This window comes from Amblyomma maculatum, chromosome 1 (genome assembly GCF_055883805.1).
Source record: "Amblyomma maculatum isolate TAMU_Amacu chromosome 1, ASM5588380v1, whole genome shotgun sequence".
NCBI lineage: Eukaryota > Metazoa > Arthropoda > Arachnida > Ixodida > Ixodidae > Amblyomma > Amblyomma maculatum.
In genome coordinates, this window is record NC_139344.1 from 251,424,447 (window position 1) to 251,445,688 (window position 21,242).

Sequence of the window (21,242 nt, forward strand, 5' to 3'; positions counted from 1 at the left end):
ACTCTGGCCCAGGACATTCTTGACGCTTAGTAATGCGTTGAATTATGTTGTTTCCTACGCCTCCTCCTCTTCTGCCTGACCCTGTCTGCTGACTGCAGTGAGGTCTCCAGGTCCTCCCAGGCTCAGAGAAGCTAAGAGCTGCTTTCTGAGAAGCATCGAAATGTTTGGCTGCCACGGAACATAAGTGAGGACTCGAAAGAATCTTGACGACGTCCACGTACAAGTAGATATGCGGTCGCCACTTGAACGCAGGCCAGAAAATATGAACTTCATTGGTTGACGGTCGTTTGCGGTATGTTTACCAGCAGCTGATACGCGCCTCGCAGTAGCCTAGACGTTTACTCGACGGTGAAGCTGTGCAACGTTGCATGAACGATCAAGCCTTTACATTTCCCACAAAACCTTGAAGTCTGATGGGCGATGCGAGTCCGGATTGAGATCAGCCATCTGCTGGCATATGTCCGCCCGTCCCAGGTGGAAATCGTAACAGGTGCATCTGGTTTAAGTAACATATCGAATTTGAGACTACTGGAATTTAAGTTGGAACGAATTGGTCTGAAGGAATTGTTTTTTAAACCACTGAGACCAGATATGACCTTATCCTATAGGGCTGAACAAATGCGCGGCGTACGAAGAAAGCGGTATCATCGGACATTTTTTGAGGAATTGCTAATCGTGCACGTTCAAAAGCTTACAGGAGGACGCAACTATCTATACTCATAGCCCAGCTCCGACTGGCTCGGCGATAACTGCAATTCTTTGGATTTGCAAACATTATGCGCCGGCACCCTACATACACCAGCCTAAATCTTCTCTGGAAGCTGCATTTATTACATTCTGCAGGCATTCTGCACTCGCACACTTTGAACTAAATCTTACAGAACGACGGCAAGCTTCGACGGTATACCCGTGCAGCTGTCACGCTTTTATTGACCTCAATATGCTTGCAAACCTTCGTTGTAAATGGTCGATAAAACGAGATAATTCGTGGTGAACGTCGTCATGCCGGGCAGCAAGTCGGCATCGAGAGTCTTATTCTATCCGGTGCGTATACACACCGCCACATAATTCCACCTTGGATTCGTACCGGACGGCGTTGGCCCCGCAAATTCGCAGCCTGCTGAACAAAATACGATGCCCATATCAGGCGGAAGTGCCTGGTGCGACATCACACGACATTATGCAGATATATTTTGGGATGTATTTTTGCCAACTTAACTGAATCAGATAAAGTCGAGAGTATGACGGAATCCCGTCTTGCAGGGGAAATACATTTCGAAAAAACAGATGCCGACCAGTAAAATGAAATTTAATATTGACGTTTCGGCTCAGTCAGATGCAATTTTTTCGTCGTCCATTTGTTTACGCCCCGCGCTTTGTGGAGGTTGCGCCACCTGGCAGCGTCGTCACAAAATGCAGGCGAGGCTCCCGGGAGACCTTTCTCCTTGGGTTTCTATGGAGTCAAAAGAAATCGCCCTCGTTCGGTTCATACGCTTCAACAGTTCAACTAGGACTTGGGTCATGTCTAAAAACGACTGTTGTTCCGCGGGGTGCTCTACCAGCCATAAAATCTTCCCGAAAACGCGTTTCTTCAAATAAGTTTCCTGGTCGGCCTTACGAACAGGAGCGAAGACAACAGCCGGGAAGCGTTGGTCTGTACGCACGCTGCTTCTTCTGGATTTGGCACAGCTCCCGCAATTTCTCGACTATCTGCGAAATGCCATTCACTACCTGTATTTGTGGAATGGCGTGCTGCAGCTTATTTATCACGCAAATATTGTGGTCGCTAGCTGCAGCACCAAGTCGGAACATTCGTACACGTTAAACAGCGTCGTGACTGTTTGATTCTGACGCAGAAAATATTTCATGAATGCGACATTCATGAAACAAGACGTCGCGTGACGACATTCTGAGGAGCGGGGAAGCTGCCGATGCGGCTCCTTCGCTGCGCTGGGTTAATCGCAGCTCTCTGCGGCTTTGTAAATGTCATTATGGCATGCCATTTCCACACGAATGATCATCGGGGTTTTTACCGCATGTATCCGTCAGATACGCCCACAAACGATGCAGCACTTCCGTTGTGTAGATTTGGCATGAAAACTTGCTTTGGTTACAGTGAGGCATTTTGAAAAGTAGTATGTGTCATTATTAGCAGAAACTACATGGCCCTCAGCGAAACCTCGGCCCGCATTTTCCTGGGAAAGAAGAGCAGCGAACAATGCCCTCTACCTCCGTCTCAGGCCTCTCGCCCCGTCCGAAAGGTCATTGTGAAAAATGAACCCAAAGCTTGGTGTACCAAATCCTGCTTTGAATGCCAGTCGTGGTACAAATTGGGAAACGAAGAATGCTATAGAAAGGGTGAAACAGTACACAGCTACCACCACCCTAGCAAAAAAATCCGATAGAAAACTAATAGCCTATCAGATTATTGATATTGGTTTTATAGGTCTGCCAGAGTATTGGTCTTATGGGTATCCTAGCCGATTGGTTTTACAGGTCTACTGGAGTATTGGTTTTATAGGTCAATTGTTTACTGGTCGTATAGGCTATGGTTTTATCGGTCCTATGGCATCTGATAAACTGATAGGTCTGTAATGCTAGTACACCCATAGCTGTCAATAATCTGATAGACCTACAAAACCAGTAGGCTTCCTATTGGTTTTGTAGGCCCTACGGAATATTGGTCTCATCGAGTAGCTGCGGGTGTTTAACCTCTCCGGACACCTGAAAGGAGAGGGCAGCTATGTTCCATTTTCTCGGGATGAGTTACGCAGCAGGTGCATGTATACACATTTTAATTCACAATGACAGCGGCAACGCATACTGGCACATAATCCAAACATTGACTGCATCCAGGTAGCCCTCGATTCCAAGATTGCGGATTTCGGCCCGATGATGTAGTCTCTCGAATGCTAAGGCACCTGAAAGAAATAAAAAATTGCATTACAGCTTGAAAAATAAGCGATTTCAAGAACGCGACACCACCATGACTTCAAAAAATCGGTCCACACATATACCGGCAAGCGCGATTGCGCGCGTATTCATGCGGAGGCAGTTAGGAGAGGCGCCGCCATTACTGAACGCCGAGGTAGCTGCTGAACGAAATTTCCGCCTTGCGCCTCACCACAGGTTCTGCCACTTAAACACAGTGCGCAAGATATTCGAAAACAGATTAACGCTAAAATGTTTAATCAATACTTTCAAGAAATCGTGCCGACAACTTTAAAACTCGACGCTGGGTTATATCACACCGCGCGATTCAAATTCCTTTGTTGGCGTGCAGGCAACGGCATTCTGCAACGCAAAGCCACATCATACACTGACAAAGTATAAACGTCAGCCCGAAGTTGCAAGTGATGCACACGCACCTGATCAAAAGCTGAACGTGCGCTGGAACGTTGATATCCTCGAGAAGCACCCCGAAAATCGGCGAAAACTTATAAACACAGGGCACCGACCGAACTCCCGCCCGATCAGCGATCGCGCCAGCGCCAATGCCTCTACGGAGCTGCGCATGCGCGCCCAGAGGAGAGGTGGAAAGGAGGATGAGAGAGGCCAGCACGGGAACGCTTGCGCGGGAGTGGGAGTGAGAGAAAGGAAACCTACCTCTCCGCTGCGAAGCGCCGCCGGCATCGCGCTACCGCGTCGGCTCGGCAGCTCAAGCCGTAGTCGTCGCGTGCTCGTTGTCGACTCCTCTCGCTTCAGCGGCGGTTGCTGCGTTGCAGTTGCTTGGACGCGCGCCTCTCAATCCATTTCACCGTCCTGCTCTGCACATGTGGGTGATTGTGACTGAGCTGGGCCCCGACAGAACCGTGCTATATCCGCGTGCTTTCCAATCTTCATTCAGTGATCCAGTAGCGACAGCGTCGCGCGTCTTGCGGCTCCAACCGTACGTAGTTTGTTGAGACCGCGCGCAGCGTTCTCAATTGTTATTGCGGCTAATATTGTACGTTACGGCAACACTCAATAAACGGGATGAATGCGTGAGTTTTGGGGATGTGTCCGAGATGGAAAAGGAAACAATGACAAAGATCTAAAATCTCCAACGTACTGATCCTGCATGCAAGACCCATAAACAAAGGCATACTGATGTATCAGACACATGAACCAATATGTAGTAGTCTACAAGACAAGCATGTATCAGCCTATAAGATGTATGGGCTTCTGCACTGGTCTGATACTTTTCTTATACAACCCACCGATAAACCTATGAAACCAATACTATTGCCTATAGGACAAATATGTACCAGTCTATAAGATTTATGAGTTTCTGAATAAGTCTCATAGAAATGCCGATAAAACACATAGAATACCTACAGAACCAATACCGATTCTTATAAAACCAATAACGCACCCTATTGGTCTTTTTTGCTAGGGCAGACAAATGAACAATAAGCGAAGCGCGATTGCGGACCTCTGCAATGCATACGAGGCACTGACAGGGCCATTGTGCTGGAGACCAAGTCAAATGCGCGCAGAATGCTGCTTGAGTCATACGACATTTAGCAGACGTTGAAAGCCTTTCCTTTTTATCGTACTGTCGCAATACACGCTTAGTGAATTGACGGCTGACGTATGTTGAAAGCCAAGCTGCAGCTCCTCCGCACCAATACCTTCATGAGAAAACCGTGTTCCGAAATGTGTTTTCTTACAAGAGCTTCGTCTTTTTCATTTCCAACTTAATGTGCATCCCCAAACAAGACAGGGCTATGTAAAATGATGAGGCAGCAACGGTTGCAAATTCGCAAGGCCATGCATGTGAACACACTCCTTATCTTCTAATAATGCTCCCATAATGGTTCCACGAACATATCAGGCACGTGCCGCGCTGAAAAAGATCTCGCAGTCTTCACAACTTAGCTTCGACACAGCAGTGCTAGTTCGCAAAAATCATCAGCGCGTGCTACTGATGAGTTGCCCATGTTTAGCACAGAAGCCGCTGCGCAAAGCTCTTGCAAAAAAAAAAAAAAAGAAAAAAAAAACGAAAAAAAAAAAAACGAGACACGTGAACTATGCGCCAATGCTGTCTGACCGTCCCATCATGAGATTGCAGTCAGTGAACGGATCGCAGATGACGGTCCCGATTGTTTTGTACAAGGAAACAGAAGGAACCGCGTCCTGGTTCAGCCATGCCTTTTTGTCATAGCCCTATAGAATTCGCATTAGAAACAAACTGCATGTAGTCACAGTTACAAAAATGCTTCGAGTAAAATGTTTCCTTTGGTTGGCTTGAATTTATCTCTCTTCTCAGCAACGCCGCATTGCGCCGCGTGCTTTTATTACAATGGAAGATTACATCGTCGCGTCCACAGCTGTCCGTGCATCCAAACACATGCAGAGCGGTGTTGTATCAGGTGCACAACACTAGTTGACGTCCTTTGTACGTCCGCAACGCACGCCAAACGAGGAACAGCGCACGCCGAAAACCCCCTCCGTTGGCTCTGAATGCCTCCGGCTCCTCGCGGTGACGTCACGACAGGACGGAGAAGCGAGGTTTCTCCCTTCGCTTTCCTCCTCTGTAGCTGTGGCGTAGGGCGCGGAAAATTTGAATTGCGTGCTTTCATTCGACGATTGCGCAGGTGTTTTATGCATACCTAATCGAAAAAATAACTTCACAGGCATGATCAACAAATAATTTACTTCAAAAGCCTATAGTATTGGTACATTTGAAAGCCGCTACAGTGTTCCTTTAAGGGGAAGTGTTTCTTGAGACTTGCACTACGATGGGCGGAACTCGGCGCATAGACTTCAAGTGTCGTCCAGCATTCATCCTGTTTACGTCGTCTTCTAAAATAATACTTATCGTTCACGCGCTCCTCGGTCGTCACCTTTTGCGAGCAAACCCCTTCGCCGGTTACGCGTCCTACAGTAACAATATCCCCCTCAGCAAAAGGAGCGGTGTGGAGTGGGAATAATACGGCTTAAGGCGGGCCACATGCGCTCTTCCGGAAGTGGGTGTAGCGGACGGTGACTATATACTGGCGGAGCGGTGTAATCTCATAGGTTAAGTCGGTCACTGGGCGTAATACACGATAAGGACCTGTGTAGTGCGGCAGAAATTTTTCACAAACCCCGGAGCCGGACTGGAGCCAGAGCATGGCACATTCATGCCGTGATCTGGTTCCTGGATCTGGAGATTCGGGAGGACAGTGAACATCACGGTGGTGAGCGTCGTAGCGGCGTTTTTGAGCTCCTCGGAAGGCAGAGAGCTTGTGACGAGCAATCTGGCGGGCGGCATCGGCTCGGGCGATGGTATTGCGGGCATAAGTAGTAACGGGGCCAGTTGCAGGAAGCAAGGAGTCGAAGGGCAGTAAGAGGTCTCTTACAAAGAAAAGATGAAGAGCACTCAGAAGCATCATGGCGCGAAGAGTTGTATGAGAAGGTGACAAATGGCAGGCTAATGTCCCAGTGGCGGTGACCGTCGGATACATACATGGTGAGCATGTCAGTGAGCATTTCGTCAACAACTCGGGAAAGGAAGCAGCGGCCACAGTCGGTAAGTAGTTGACGGGGAGCGCCACGGCGGAGTATGACGTCGAGCAGAAGGAAGTCAGCAACGTCAGAAGAACGGAAATCTGAGCTAGTTGGTGCACTGCAAAATCAAAAAACGGCCCCGCAACTTGAGACAGAGAAAGAGAATAACGGACAAGCGCTGACTTACAACTGAAGGTTTAATGAAAAAGAAATCGGAGGTGATATTTATACATTTTTTCAAGGACCGGGACGCATGCGCCCCCCCCCCCCCCCCCGACAAGCAGCAGTCTAATCATGCGAATCCAGATATACAATATCAGTATCATGCAGAAGCACCGATTGCGTTGCTAGATTTCGGCTTGCGCCTGGGTATCGCTCCGCTGCCACCAGTTGTTAGATGCGGGTCGCGACCCCATCGCGGTAGCGTTGGCTTGGCAGCTTCGTGGCTCGGCGGACGGCAACAGCGGTCCCAGCAAAGACGAGGCGTCTTCTAAAAAAACAAAGTGTAATACAACATCATGAAGGAACGGGCAGAGAAGCTCAAACAAGAGGTTATAAATACTTACATCCGCCCTGAACCAACAACCAACCTCCCCTTTTATCAGGGCGCGGACAATCTCTGTCTATACGCTCCAATCACTTTTGCGGAGGTCCGAGCAGAACTCTATCGCCTCAAGACGACTTCGGCGGCCGGCCCTGACCGCATTTCAAATAAAATGCTTAGGAATCTAGCAGACGAATCCATTCATGCTCTTACCGACTATTTTCAAGAATGTTGGGCCAGCGGTACCATCCCTCAAGAGTGGAAATGCGCCAATCTAGTCCTCATCCCCAAGCCGGGCAAACCACCAACCTTGGCCAACCTCCGTCCCATCTCTCTCACGTCCTGCGTTGGGAGGCTGATGGAACACGTTATCCAGACCAGACTCTCACGATACCTTGAAGACAACCATCTTCTACAAGACACAATGTTCGGCTTCCGCCCTCATTTAGCGGCCCCGGACATTATGCTTCTTCTCCATCATCAGGTAGTCATGAGACGTACACTAGACACGAAAGTCATCGTCGGCCTCGATGTTGCCAAGGCATTCGACAACGTCCTCCGTGAAGCGATTCTTCAACAACTTCAAGCTCTCGGTGTTGGATATGTATGCGTACATCCGAAACTTTCTCACCGACCGCACAGTGCAACTTAAAGCCGGCACTGGAGATCCTTCCATCATCTCTCCGGGAAACCGTGGCACGCAGCAAGGCGCCGTACTCTCGCCGATGCTTTTTAACGTCGCACTGATAGGCCTGCCGAAGCTACTGGCCGACATCCCCCACCTACATCACAGCATTTATGCTGACGACCTCACACTTTGGATCACGCGCGGCAGTCGGATCCATACATGGATCCATACAGAGAAGAAAGAAAAAGAAGAGAGAGAGAAAGACGCGCGCCGCAACAGACGTCGTCAACCACCTAAGCGGTGGCGGGTTCAATGATGGCCCACAACAGGAAAACATTCGGTGGCTGGCTAGCCCCCGCCGCAAGCGGCGTTGACCTACCGTCCCAGCCCCGTGGCGCCAGGAACAGCCCTGTCTCAGCGGAGTCTGCCGCTGCTTTTTATATGCTTGTCAATTCAGAGGGAAAGGGAGAGACTTCGTGTCCGAACAAGACGAGATGACTCAATCATCGGTGGGCGACAGAAATCTCCACCTCCAGCAGACGGACGAAGGCGACGCACTCTCCCTCGAGCGCCGGGCTTGGCCAGCGTTTGCATACAGACGCACGCACGCACATTCGGCGCGTGCAACCTCGGCGTGCCGAGACACGCCCGCGGGAGGAAGCGTTGGGCGGCCGATCGGACGGCGGCGAAATGGCCGAAACGCTCGCTGCTTTGCCTGATGCTGCGCTGCGGGAGCGTCGGTTGTCGCACATGGTGGTGGCGAATCGTAAAATATTCCCTGGCACAACAACAAAATGACCTTCCTTATCTGAAACCAATAACCTCAACTCCTCAAATGACAGGATATTCACCAACGGGGCAAAGCTGTACCCCTTCACAGCCCCCCCCCCCCCCCCCCCTCTCAGTCCCCTTATAGCCTCCACACAATCAACCACGCACATCGGCTGTTAATCTTCTCTGGCCTGGCGAGACACTGTCCTTCTAAGAGACAACTTCTCTTCCTTGCCAAGGGTGGGCAGTACACAAATCTTCGGGCCTTGCTTCAGCACCTTTTGCAACTTATCCGGCACGAGCCTGTCTCCCAGGATTATTGCCTTCCCGTCATTTCCGGATGGCGTCGTGAAATTGTATATCTGGATTCGCATGATTAGACTGCTGCATGTTTGGGGGGGCCCGTGAAGGGGTACAGCTTAACCCCGTTGGTGAATTTTCTGTCATCTGAGGATTTGAGGTTATTGGTTTCAGATAAGGAAGGTCATTTTGTTGTTGTGCCAGGGAATAGTTTCACAGAAAAAGCAGGGACTGCCGTCGCAAAAAAAACTTCAGAAAAGTCCGGCTTAACGTTAATAGGCAAAAGAGCGAAGCTCTGAGGTTGTTGCAGGAAATGAATTTGGAACGCCTTCGGGAATCAGTTAACAAGTCAGAGAGAAACTGTTTAGAAATTTTCTTTTCTTCAAAAACACACAAATCGGGAGTTCCTTTCAGATGCATAGTTACGGAACGCGCCTCTTGGCAACACTCCGTATCGGGTTTTTCGCAGAAATATTTGGACACGCTTGTAGTTGATCCTTTTTTAGTTTCTAATTCAGTGGCCATTGTAGAGTGTTTGCAGCGTTATAACCCTGGTTCAAGTGGAATGTTCAGCATTGACGTCCAAGATCTGTTTTATTCTCTTCCACAGGATAGGCTCCTGCAGTATGTTAGAAATTGTATAATGATTGATAATGATGATCGAAGAGGGGTTTATTTCGGATTGGGGGGGTGTCTGATGAGTCTTTTTTGGAACTGTTAATGTTTTATTTGCGGTCGACTTTTGTGGAATGGGAGGGTGAACTGTATGCTCAAAACGCGGGGGTGTGCATAGGTTCAAAAGTAGCACCCGTACTAAATAATATTTTCCTTTGCTATGTAGATAGGGCAATAAAAAGTAGCTTGGGGGTATGTAATAATAATAATAATAATTGTTTCACAGGAAGGGAAAGGCACAGTATCTGTCACACTTGCTACGTGGACACCTGAACCGCGCCGTAAGGGAAGGGATGAAGGTGGGAGTGAAAGTGGAGAGAAAGGGGAGCCGTAGTGGAGGGCTACGGAGTAATTTCGACCACCTGAGGATCTTTAATGTGCGCTGACATCGCACAGCACACGTACGCCACTTCGTTTCGCCTCCATCGAAACGCAGCCGCCGTGGTCGGGTTGGAACCCGGGAACTTGAGGGTATGTGCAAAACAGGTTTTTATGTATGTTGATGATTATTTAATTTTTGAGGAGGGGGACTTAATGGGACAGGTTGGTGAAATTTTGGGTGTCATTGATAGTTGCGGGCAAGGTTTGAAGTTTACTTTCGTGGTACAGAGCGGCAACGCGTTGCAATTTTTGGACTTCAGGTTAGTATTAAAGATAGATCATGTATGCTGGACTTTCCGGCAGCTTTCGGAGAAGCCGTTACTTAGCTACAAATCAGCCCAGTCAAAATTGGTTAAATGCGGTATAGCTGTCGCGTGCTTGGGGTCTGCCCTTTTTAAATCAGGTGTGCATGAAATGATGAGTAGTTTTGGCCAGCAGATTGACAGATTAAGATTTGCAGCATATCCGGATCAAGTAACCTTGCTTGCCTGTAATAAAATTTTAAGAAAACTAAAGTCGGTCGATAGTTCTCAATCACAGGAGCCGGGAAGTAGAAAGAGGTACGTGGTCATACCGTATGTACACCGGTTGTTTCACAGGTTGAAGAACATAGGATCAAGATATGGTGTTGATTGTGGTATTTTCAGCCCTCAAAAAACTTGCAAAGATATGTGCCATAGTGAACAGAATGAAGTTTAAGAATCAACAAAAAATAAGCGACAGGAGGTCGTGTAAAATAAAATATTAGGTTAAGTTCGCATCATGTGCTGAAGGCGTGATGTATGACATTGAATTTTCTTGCGGAAAGAGGTACTAGGCCAAACAAGTAAATGTATTAACACCAGTCTACGCCAACCTAATACATCATTGAAAAATGCCCCGTCTTCGAACCTTGCCCTGCACTACAGATGGAAAAATACAGCGCAGAGAAGGACGAGGACAAAATGAAGACACAAAGGACACACGAGCGCTGACTTGCCCAGACTGCTACGGTATTTAACTGCACTACAGGGACTGACCTTTAAATAATGATCCAAAATTCCCTGGTAAGAAACTATGCACACCTCTTTTTACAAAACACTAATATAATCTACAGGCAAAAGGACCAACTAACCAGGGATTTATCTGAAGCATATCACATTCACAGAAAAAGAGATAGTTGCGTGAGCACGCCATCGGTGCTTCTGCATGATAGTGAAATTGTATATCTGGATTCGCATAAGACTGCTGCTAGTTTGGGGGGCGCATGCGTCCTGGTCCTTGAAAAAATATTTAAATATCACCTCGGATTTCTTTTCATCTGTCGTCAGGTATGCAACCGCGCTCAGTAATCCAGTGGACTCGCATCCGCAAAAATATGCAAACTGGCTGCTGCGTCTCTGCTTGCTTTTGCTCTGTAGAATCGTGGTTTACCTTGACATCGGGGAGGCACGGGGGTTCGCCAGTCCAATTTGACCACTCCGCCGCAATTCCCTCGGGCAGAGCTTCATCCCATCCGATGTTCAGGCGCCAAAGTTGTTGGAATATAGCATCTTGGCTCGTACGATGAAAGAGGATAGCCACCCTAGGTGATAGCAAATCCTCGCGGTGGTTCGCATGGACGTATCGTGTAGTGGGTGGTTCTGTCTTGGCGATTCTGTCGGTGCAAGGGCAGAAGATTAACATCTCCGTACTTAATTCCCACGTGAGGTAGCCAAAAGGCTTGGCTCCCTTCGCGTCTTGCTCGAAAACCTGACACAGCTGTTCACTGTTAGATGCCTATTTGTGCAAATGCACTCAGGCCGCCTCGAAAATTGCATTAAACTCGTTCTACACGTTCACTGTGGCTCCGATCAGTATGTCGTCGACTGAACGGCTACGTTGCAGTCGGTATGCAGTGATCGGGAACTGCTCATCTGCGCTCTTTAGGTGATGTTGGAGACCGGCCGAGAGCAAGAACGGACTGGCAGTCGTTCCGAACGGGACTCTCTTCATGCGTCATGTCAAGATTGATGGAAGGGGTCCACCTGCCTCAGACTTCTTTTCATACCACAAGAAGCGCAGGGCGTCTTTGTCCGATCTGACTGCTATTTGCAAAAAAGCCTGCTCGATGTCCGCTACTAGAGTTACATGCATTGTCCCTTCGGAAGTTTAACAGTATGCCCACAAGGTCAGCCGTTAAATTTGGTCCACTTTCCAGGTTATTTAGATTTTGCTCACCTATCGTGAAATGCGGCGTTGAAAACAACGTGCAGCTTGTGAGCGTCGCGGATTACAGCCTGATGCGGCATGTGATGTACAGGGTTTGCGCCACAGTCATTCGTCTAGACCAGCTCCACCATATCCAGTGCGATGTGCTGTATTACAGCCGCATCGTACTCATTGAATAGCTCTGGGGATTTCTGTAGACTTTGTGTGAGCAGATGTAGGCGCAATGCCTTTTTATTATCGTCCAAAGCTGTCACAGGTTTCCATGGAAGGGCCTCATAACGATCTTCCTTCATGTGCACTGTGAGCTAAAAAAAAAAAAAAAAAACCCTCCCCAACAGCATTTTTGTTACGGTGTTTTGTTCACTGCCATTTATCCCAATCGATTCTAAGGTCCATAATTTCGTATGTCAGTTGCGTTTCTTTTCATTACCGATGTTCTCAGGGCGACCGTTTGCATGCAGTACGGTCCTTCGCGCATGCCCTGAACTGGTCCTTGAATGGTCCAACCCAGAGCCGTTTCAACTGCTCTCAGTTTTTCGTCCATCTTTGTGGATCGGCCGGTCGTTAGCTCCAAAATATGATGGGATCCTATTAGAAGCGGAATGTCTCCAGGCCTTTCTTCGTTACTGAAATCGACGGGCTTATAGGCGAGCATTCTCAGCCTGTACATCAATATCGCGGGTAGTTTTTGGATATAATGATCGCAAACGACGTGTCTCCAGAACCTCTAGTTTGTGTGTTTTCCCCCTCTTATTTTCTACTCCCACCGTTACTCTCAGGAACACTCTTTCTTTTTGGTGGCTGCCAAAGAGTGCGACAGTTAGCGTTTCTTCGCCAAGAAATTTGCATCCTAGTCTCTTTGACGTTCAGATAGTTATGAGCGTTGGCTTCCACCATCGAGAAGGGCTCGCAGTTGCGCCCAGGCTTTCAAGACATACCGCAATTAACTGTCGCCATTTGGCGTAAGATAGTCTTCGCGGGAGCGGATTCTGTTCCTGAGGCAGCTTCAAGGCTAACTTGCGCGTTAGTCACTCCGTTAGTTGCTTCCCTTTTGCACGGGACCGAGTAAGACGAACCACAAGTTGCAGTAGCATGTCTCTTCCCGCACTTCATGAATTTTATGTGCACATTACAATGTCTTGACCGATGCCCTCCTCGCGTGCGTTCAAAACACCTTCCTGCAGCTTGTAGAAACCGTTTATTTTCGTCCATGCTTTTTTTAGGCATCGCATTCCTGCGTCGGATGCTCCTCGGCGTCACAAAAGAAACAACTTTCTTTCGCTGTGCTTTGATGCAGGGTTGTAGCGGTTGGCAAGGGCTTGTTCGATTTCCATGGTGGCTTCGGTTGATCTTTTCTGCTTTCTTTAGAGTCATTTGTCAAGTCCATGCTTTTCAAGACAGCCAAATTTTCTCGGCTTTGGACCTTGAATTTAAGCAAAGAAATGAGTCGTGAAAAGGAAGTCAGTACCTTTGTTACTTGCGTTCGAGCTTTCCCGAAACGCCGTCGGTCGATTCCTCGTTCCCGCCCGTGAAATTAGCCTCGATGATTCATTTGCAGCTGCATTCGAGTAGGATGTCCGTTGGCAGACCTCGTTGTACAGTCGGAGCCCTGCTTTCGGCACATTGTTTCTAAGCCTTTGGTGTGTGCAGCCAGTGCATCGTAGAGGCGGCGAAGTCCGCATACATTGTCCGAAGAACTAACTGGCTGGGCATCAGTCAGATTCTTCTTGTGCTTTTTGGATTAGAAGCTCAAGACTTCGTTTCCAAAGCGTTTCTTGAGGAGCTCTATGGCGTCGCTGTAGAATCGTGCCGTCGATGGAACTCTGGCGAGTGTAGCGGCGGCGTCACCGGCGGTGACAGCTAGATGCCTTCAGGTACCTAGAACTTGTAAACAGATGACAGTTTTTTTTTTTTTTTTATCGACTTGTTAAAACACCTCCCAGAAGGGCTGCCGGTCATGTCGATGTCTGGTGAATTTCGGGAGCTCCAGCTCGGCAGCTGTAGGCTAATATTCAAATTGGTCGTTGTCTGGGCGGCGTTATTCTTCCGATGAGTTGGTGAGTTTCTAGTCGTGTTGGGGATACACGATTGCAGCTTTGCCAAGATGGTTACCACTCGATCGTTGCATTCGAAAACTTGTTCGTACTCTGTCTCGGCCTGCTCATTGTTCAGTGTCTCCTCTAACTGACTGTTCGCAGCGTTTAGCTCAGCACGAACAGACGTTAGTCGAACGTGCAGGTAACTTAAGTTTGGTAACCTGAGTGCACAGGACCTTCCGTTTTTTGCAGAGGTGCTCCGTCGTTGAGCCAGCGTCGTTGTAAATCGCCGGAATTACTTCAGATAACCAGGGGATGAGACGACTTCATGTGGAAACGTTGGGTAGACATCTTGTTCGTTGCAATGAAAGACCACACTAAGGCGGATATCCACAGTTATTTGTTCTAAATTTCTTCGCTTTCTTTCCGGATTTCGGCACCAGCTTTTGTTCTCTTGTCGTGAATACGTTGTCGTTGAGGAATAAAAGTAACCCGATAAACAAACAACTGACTTTATGAGTTAAAAAAGGAGCACTTTCAAACACGTTCTCTTCACACAAGGTTCGTCTAGCGACTGCGTCCCACTGGCGCCTTCTTCCTTTTTCCCTCGCTCACTGAGTGCACGCCCGCATACCGCTCCCTTCTCGCCACTCGAGGCTCCGGCGTTGAAACGAGGTTTTCCAGTAGCCTGGAGCGGCTGGCGCGGCCCAGGGGGTCGAGCAGTGTCCTCCTCGAAGGGGCCAGATGGCCGTAAATTAGACCGAGTGTCCAAAAAAGCTGAGGCAGTGGTACAAGCTGTACCTGTGCGGAAAACCGTTCTTGCTCGACCCACACTCGCATCAGGCCCTCCTGATTCTCCGAACCAACTCCACACCATGTCGAGACCAGATCTCAAACTCCATGCTCCATAATCTGGGTGACGAATCGTTCACACAAATTACGGACTGCTTCAACAAGTGCTAAGTGAGGGCATCACATGGGAGGCAATCATAATCACACAACCCCCCATCTGCCCTCACAGGACGCCATGCGCTACAATTCGCCTAAAATTTCGACCCGTTTCCTCTTCGTCGCACCAAAGCAGCTTAGCTTTTATTCTCTCCAGAGCTTTTGATGCCTTGATCCGCAATGAATACAAGGCCGCACTTCACCTTCCCCTCAATACACTCACAGACAGATTACCGGGCATGGGCGTCCACAACCCGATCGGGGAGCTCATGGAGTACCACAACAGGCCCAATAGAACACTTACACAAACCTTCACTGGACGGTGTGGGGACTTACGACAAGCTACGAACAAAACCGTCAACCAGCCCTTGCACCTCCACCGAGAGCTGCTTATCAAGCCACTCCAGAAAAATATGCACCTATCCTACCATGACAAGCTCCGCAAAACTCGTGTGAAGCCACCAACGATATGAGCCGGACTGGGCAAGGGCGGATGCTGCATGCACGGCTGACGAAGCGACACTCCCTCTCCCTCCAAACAAGTACTCGCCTGGGCCTGCAGAGGAAGCCGCCATTGCAATAGCACGGAAGTTCCAGTTGTCACAAGCTACCTCTTATAGAGGAGAGGATACAGCATCTCCTCCGTATATTCTCCGACATGATTCTCCTGGGTAATGACCGGCCGGCCGCGTCACTGAGGAGCGCGCGCGGCGCAACCGACCTAAAACTGACCGAGGAATTCAGAGGCAGACCCCATCGCTCATGATGACAGTGTGCTCTGCGGAGATTATCTCTCGGGAATCACTGCTGCACCAACCCTTTCTTCGAAATTCAAGCTTTTCGAACGCGCGATCAGCTCATCTCGTCATATCGTACACCCGTCGCTACTGCTCGGCTCTCCAACTACAGCCATATTTGAATGTGAGAGAACATTCTCATAGACTGACAGTGAACTTGTAAACTGGGGATACTTTCGCTTTGAACGTTGATTCTGATTAGTATTAAGGCGAAAGCCTTTCCAGGCGCCCGCGCTGCTAGCACTTCATAAAATAAATATAGAAGAAAAAGAATAACTGTATAACATAGATGAGGACAAAAATGAACCTAGAAGCCAAGTTCTATGACTAGACTAATTAGGTAATTAATTTACAGCCACGAATGTCCATCCTGTGTCGAAATATCGCCGGGCGTCAACAGTTCGGACGTCGAAATAGCACAAAAGCGCAAAATTAGTTAAGAAACGCAGGATTTGTGTTGAATTAGATGAAAAATGTGTAATCAAGAGTATTTTATACGTAACATCATTGAAGGGCCTATAGTTTGGGTCAAAAAAAGAAATTTGGATGAGACTCCACATCCGGCGGAATACGTTGAGGCTGTGTGAGATTTCCCAAAATGAGAAAAAAAAAAAAAAAGATTGAAGGACGCTTAAGCTTCGCCTCAGTTCAACACGATAGAGTTGTTGGGCCCAGTTCGCATCCCCTTCTCATGCCGTTCCGCCTCACAACGACATACTTCTCATTACTCTCCACTCGTTTTTATTTTTTATTTGATTTTTTAGTGCAGAGTGAAATTTCACTCCTGCCTTGAGCGCCGCATCGCAGGTAAGCAATGCGGAAATGTTCTTTGCTACTCGATTAACTATTACTTCCGTGATTAGTTTCTTTCTAATAAAGCACCTAAACATTAGCTGACAGTCATAATAAGACAACGCGTACATTATATAGGTGCACCTTTATTTGGAGAGAAGCAATGTGGTTCTGTGGATGCGCGGCCTGCACGCATGTGCACTTTCATGAAATTATTCACAAGTTTACTGAGTTATTGAAAACTCAGATATTTTTCCGGGACTGGTTGCCAAGGTTAGAGCCCTCGGTTGCGCTTAGATAATTTTAGCGTGACAAAGCCATAGTCGTAGGAGTTGGCGGTTTTTACTTTCTTTTTTTTTTTTTTTTTTTTTTGCAATGTATTTTGATATCTGTCAAAGTCCGGCATTAAATGAAAAAAAAAAAGTTCTGCAGCGGAGTAGTTGCGTGGTCGCCTCGCACAACGAAGGAACCGCATTCGACTGTTTCTTTACTTTCTGATTTTCGTCTCACAACCACAACGCCGACACCGGCTTTTCTGCGACACGGGGCCACTGTTCCTATCGCGTTAAACGCCGGATTTGTGTCGAATTAGGTAAAAAAAAAAATGTTTACAAATGAAAACAACGCAAACAGAAAGGAAGCAAATGAGATCAAATCCGGCAAATGAGTAGAGCGAGTCGCATAAGGGCTTTCTTCGTACCGCACTCGAGAGGTATCTAAGTGCTTCCAACAAATTTTTCAGTAAGGAATCGCTTGCCGAGGCATCAACTTCGTGTGAAGAGAACTTGGACTACCCCGCCGGGGTGGCGCAGTGGTTACGGCGCTCGACTACTGTTCCCAAGGACGCGGGATCGAATCCCGGCCTCGGCGGCAGCTTTTCGATGGAGGCGAAAAGCAAAGCACCCGTGTGCTGTGCGATGTCAGTGCACGTTAAAGAACCCCAGGTGGTCGAAATTTCCGGAGTCCTCCACTACGGCGTCTCTCATAGCCTGAGTTGCTTTGGGACGTTAAACCCTACAAACCGAGAACTTGGACTGCCTCTGCTGAAACGCGAAGCATACCGAAACGAAACTGGTCGCGTGTTCTTTCTTTGCCTTCCAACATTGAGGTGATCTTTTTGTCGTCCTATTTGCGGGATGAAACTGCACACGTACTTTCGAATCAAAACTTACTTTACTTAACAATGCTCAGTTAACAACAGGGCTAAAACTAACCTGATATTTGATATGCTATTTCTTGTTGATGGTTGCATGTTCGGATAGGACCAACAAAAGAAGGAGCGTTATCACGTATCTAAAAAGAATGAATGACCTAGTATAATTACTAAGAAATATTGCGCACTGACAAACGCCAACTGTCGAAGTACTGTCAGCAAAGCTACGCAACTTGAGGGTCTGCTCCTCACGCATGATGTATAGAAGTAGCTGCATTCACTCAAGCATCGCTGGGAAAACATTTATTCACCCAATAAAGTATGCTGTATTTTCAAGTCCTTAAACACCAATAAGTTCAACGCCTAGACATAGACTACTCGCTTTTACTCTCCCATGTTCTCTATAGAGGGTGCGTTGGCAACCAAAACAAAGAATGACCAAACAATACACACACAAAATATATTTAAAATCCCGGACCCTCATGTTTATGATACACGTATCCTGTCGAAGATGGTTACTTAACTTAAAGCCAAAAAAATGGAAAGCAATAAAGGAATGAAGAGACAAAGAAGAAGTTAACTAGTGAACTGAGAGGACGAGAATGAAGCAGAAATGTAACCGGCATGCGCAGTTGCAGGCGCGTCGGCTGACACTGTAGGCTCTTTAACTGAACAACTTCTTTTAGTTACAGAGCCTATGGTCGTAATGGTTGGCCCCGCAATCAAATCAAAGCGCCTAATCAGCACAGTTGAGGGCACGGAGCGCATGTGTCCACCAAATAATTTACTACCAGATGAGTTTACACTATTCAGGTAAAAGACGTTTTACTGAAATAAAGAAACCACATTACACACGGCCAAAGAAAAGGTAGCAGGCCGAGCAGCGCGTGCCTCGGGCTGTCGAGACGAAGCGGCCACGTGAGAACAAGCAGCCACGCGAACAGGCGCACGAGAACTGGTTCTGATAGGGGCGTCGGGCAGCCTTCGGGGATCCAACGATCAAGACTGAAACACCCTGCTCAGCTGAAGGCTATTCCTCACGGCACTGGCCTGTTTGCCGGTGGCAGTCCTGGCTATTGGATGTCTCCAGCGAGCGTCACCGGCGATCTACGAGCACACCACCGTAACGTGTAATGGCGACGGGCAGCGGCACACCGTCTAGCTTCCGACCAGAGGTCCAGGACCATCCATCGCCACGCTCGCCCGACGTCTAGGAAGGATTCTGGCCCGATATGTCGGGCCTCACTTACAGCTCCATCACCAGTACAACGAAGCAACACGGCATCATGGTCATCTCGGAGACTCCTCAGTTCCCGAGTCACAACCGAAGCTCATCGCGCGTTGCGATGCAGTCGAACCGGCTGGCTGTGTCGATCTGCGTCACGTCACCAGAAAACATTACAAGCAAGAGCAGTGTCCTGAACACCAAGTGGACCGCCGAGCGAAGTACAGCCGCATCGTGTAACGATGAACGCGTAGCCATCTTCGCGACGTGTGACGTTTGCCACCGAAGATGGGAAAGGAAGCAGCCCCGGCTGAGCTTATTGTGGGAATTGCGCAACTTGGCGCCGTGCTATGGCCGTGCTGCACCTGTGCAAGTGCTTGCTGCTGGTGTGGGCATCACTGCGTGTTCGTGCATAGCACGATGCAGGCGCCCCAATCGAACGATGCCGGGTGCGACGCTGGCTGACCTCAACTTCGTTATTTCATGCGTGCTTTGCGGCGGCTGCCTAGTGAATGCCACCACGATCGTCGAGTGCCTGCATTCATTCTACCGAGTGTACATCGTGTGCTGCCTCGACACCAGTAACATGTGCCCCATCTGCGACGTGCCGGTGCACTACATCCGGCCGCACAACACTCTCCAGGACATCGTCTACAAGCTGGTTCCTGGTCTCTACCAAAGAGAGATGAAGAAAAGGCGCGACTTCTATCAGAAACACGCAAGGCCAGATCCTGGCGTGAAGTGCCACGAAGATCGGTGCATAGTGGACGACACGTCGAGGCTCATCTTTCGCCCCGACGACACGATCAGCGTTTTCTTGGAGCACAGCACGGGCAGACAAGAGCAGGATTCCGGTGAGAAGATATCGAAGAGGCCACCGACTCCGGAAGTCAAACGGAACACCAAGGGGCCCCGGCGGTGCAGAGCCACTTCCTCAGCTGCCCGGCGGCCTTCACCGTCAGCCATCTGCAGAAGTTTATCCTCACCCTTATGTTATTGACCCGTATGTCTGGGTTGAGCCTGGGATCTAGTAGTGGATCGGACTCTGCAGCTGCCCTGCACCAGTGCAAGAGGAAATAGACGACGGTGAACAGTCCCAGCACGATGAGGATGGATAAGACAACCCAACGCTTCAAGAAGGTGTGGGGGTCTCGTCTGCGGCTCCCGGCCATGATCGTGACTTGATCCAACTGGACAGAAGTTCAAAACCGGATCGTCGTTTGTACTTGTCTTCATCGTAATCTGGTGCGGACGTGACGAAAGCAGCCTCAACGCAGTAAACACCAGGGGCTTCATCGATGGCGCTGTCCTTGCTGCTGTTCAAATGCGTCTGCACCGTAGCTCCTCCAGAGGGGAGCGCGGCGCGATGCCCTAACAGCCGCCGCTAGCCGGCATCGTGCACCAACCGGACGGCACCTCTCCGACAGCGAACGGCAAAGCTGCTGCACGGCCTCCAGCTGTGGGCGTCGGATGGAACGCAGGAAGAATACAGTGGTAATCGGTACCACATCCGATACACTCGGAACGTTTATATCGTATAGTTTATAATTTTCTTCACAGTATTACTGATTTTAGCCACGAGAGGGTCTGGCAGTGAGATGTCGAAGTAGCCCATTCTGAGGAAATATTTGTCACTGTAAAAATATTTGACTTCCTATTTTTCGCTCGTATTAGTAAAGCAATGTTTTTGTGCTTCTCTTTTATACCTTTCGTTTGGTGTCCGAAAACCTTACTTCACCTGAAGACGCACATATCCTTGTTTGCGAGCAACGGGCTGCTTACTACTGTGTAAATGCCTGTGTGACTTTCTTCGCGATATCCCGTCTATGTCACAAAGGTAAAATTTGGAAATCTAGAAGCCATAGGACAGATATCCCAACATTACGCGGTCAGTGAAATGGGGTCAGCAGCTGGCACCATCAAACTAGAGGCGCGAGTATGTTTCCGTTCTCTCGACGGTAGGGTCCTGTGAACAGCGTCACCGTGAGACAAATATCAGTAATGTTGTTAAAATGAAGAGGCAGAATTTAAAGTCCGCTGTTCCGATCGCTTCTGCGGCGCAATGGATTAAAGTTGCCTTTTCGAACGCCGAAACAGCTTTTCTATAATCCACCATAACATATTTTCTAAACGTTTTTATTACAATTCACAACAATAAAATAAATTACTAACATATTCCATAGGGGTGTGTTCCGTTATAGGTTGCATTATGTGAGCTTATTATAAGTAGCCGTAAAACCAGCAGTGAACAAGGTGAGAGGCAATGTCAAATGCTGGGGTATGGCAACATTCGCAATATTTAATTCCGTAATTATTTCCCGCCTTCAT

General features: G+C 48.5%; 2 long non-coding RNA genes across 4 annotated transcripts in view; both read right to left on the minus strand.

Annotated features, from left to right (window-relative positions):
- The window catches only part of LOC146206220 (uncharacterized), a 100,925-nt gene that overhangs the window by 18,150 nt on the left and 61,533 nt on the right, over nucleotides 1-21,242 (minus strand). The gene's annotated exons all lie outside the window — the stretch shown is intronic.
- Nucleotides 2,779-3,694, minus strand: LOC146206222 (uncharacterized). The gene is made up of 2 exons (XR_014703248.1): nucleotides 3,369-3,694; nucleotides 2,779-2,921 (listed from the first exon to the last, which is right to left on the minus strand). It is a non-coding gene; the product is annotated as an uncharacterized LOC146206222 (long non-coding RNA).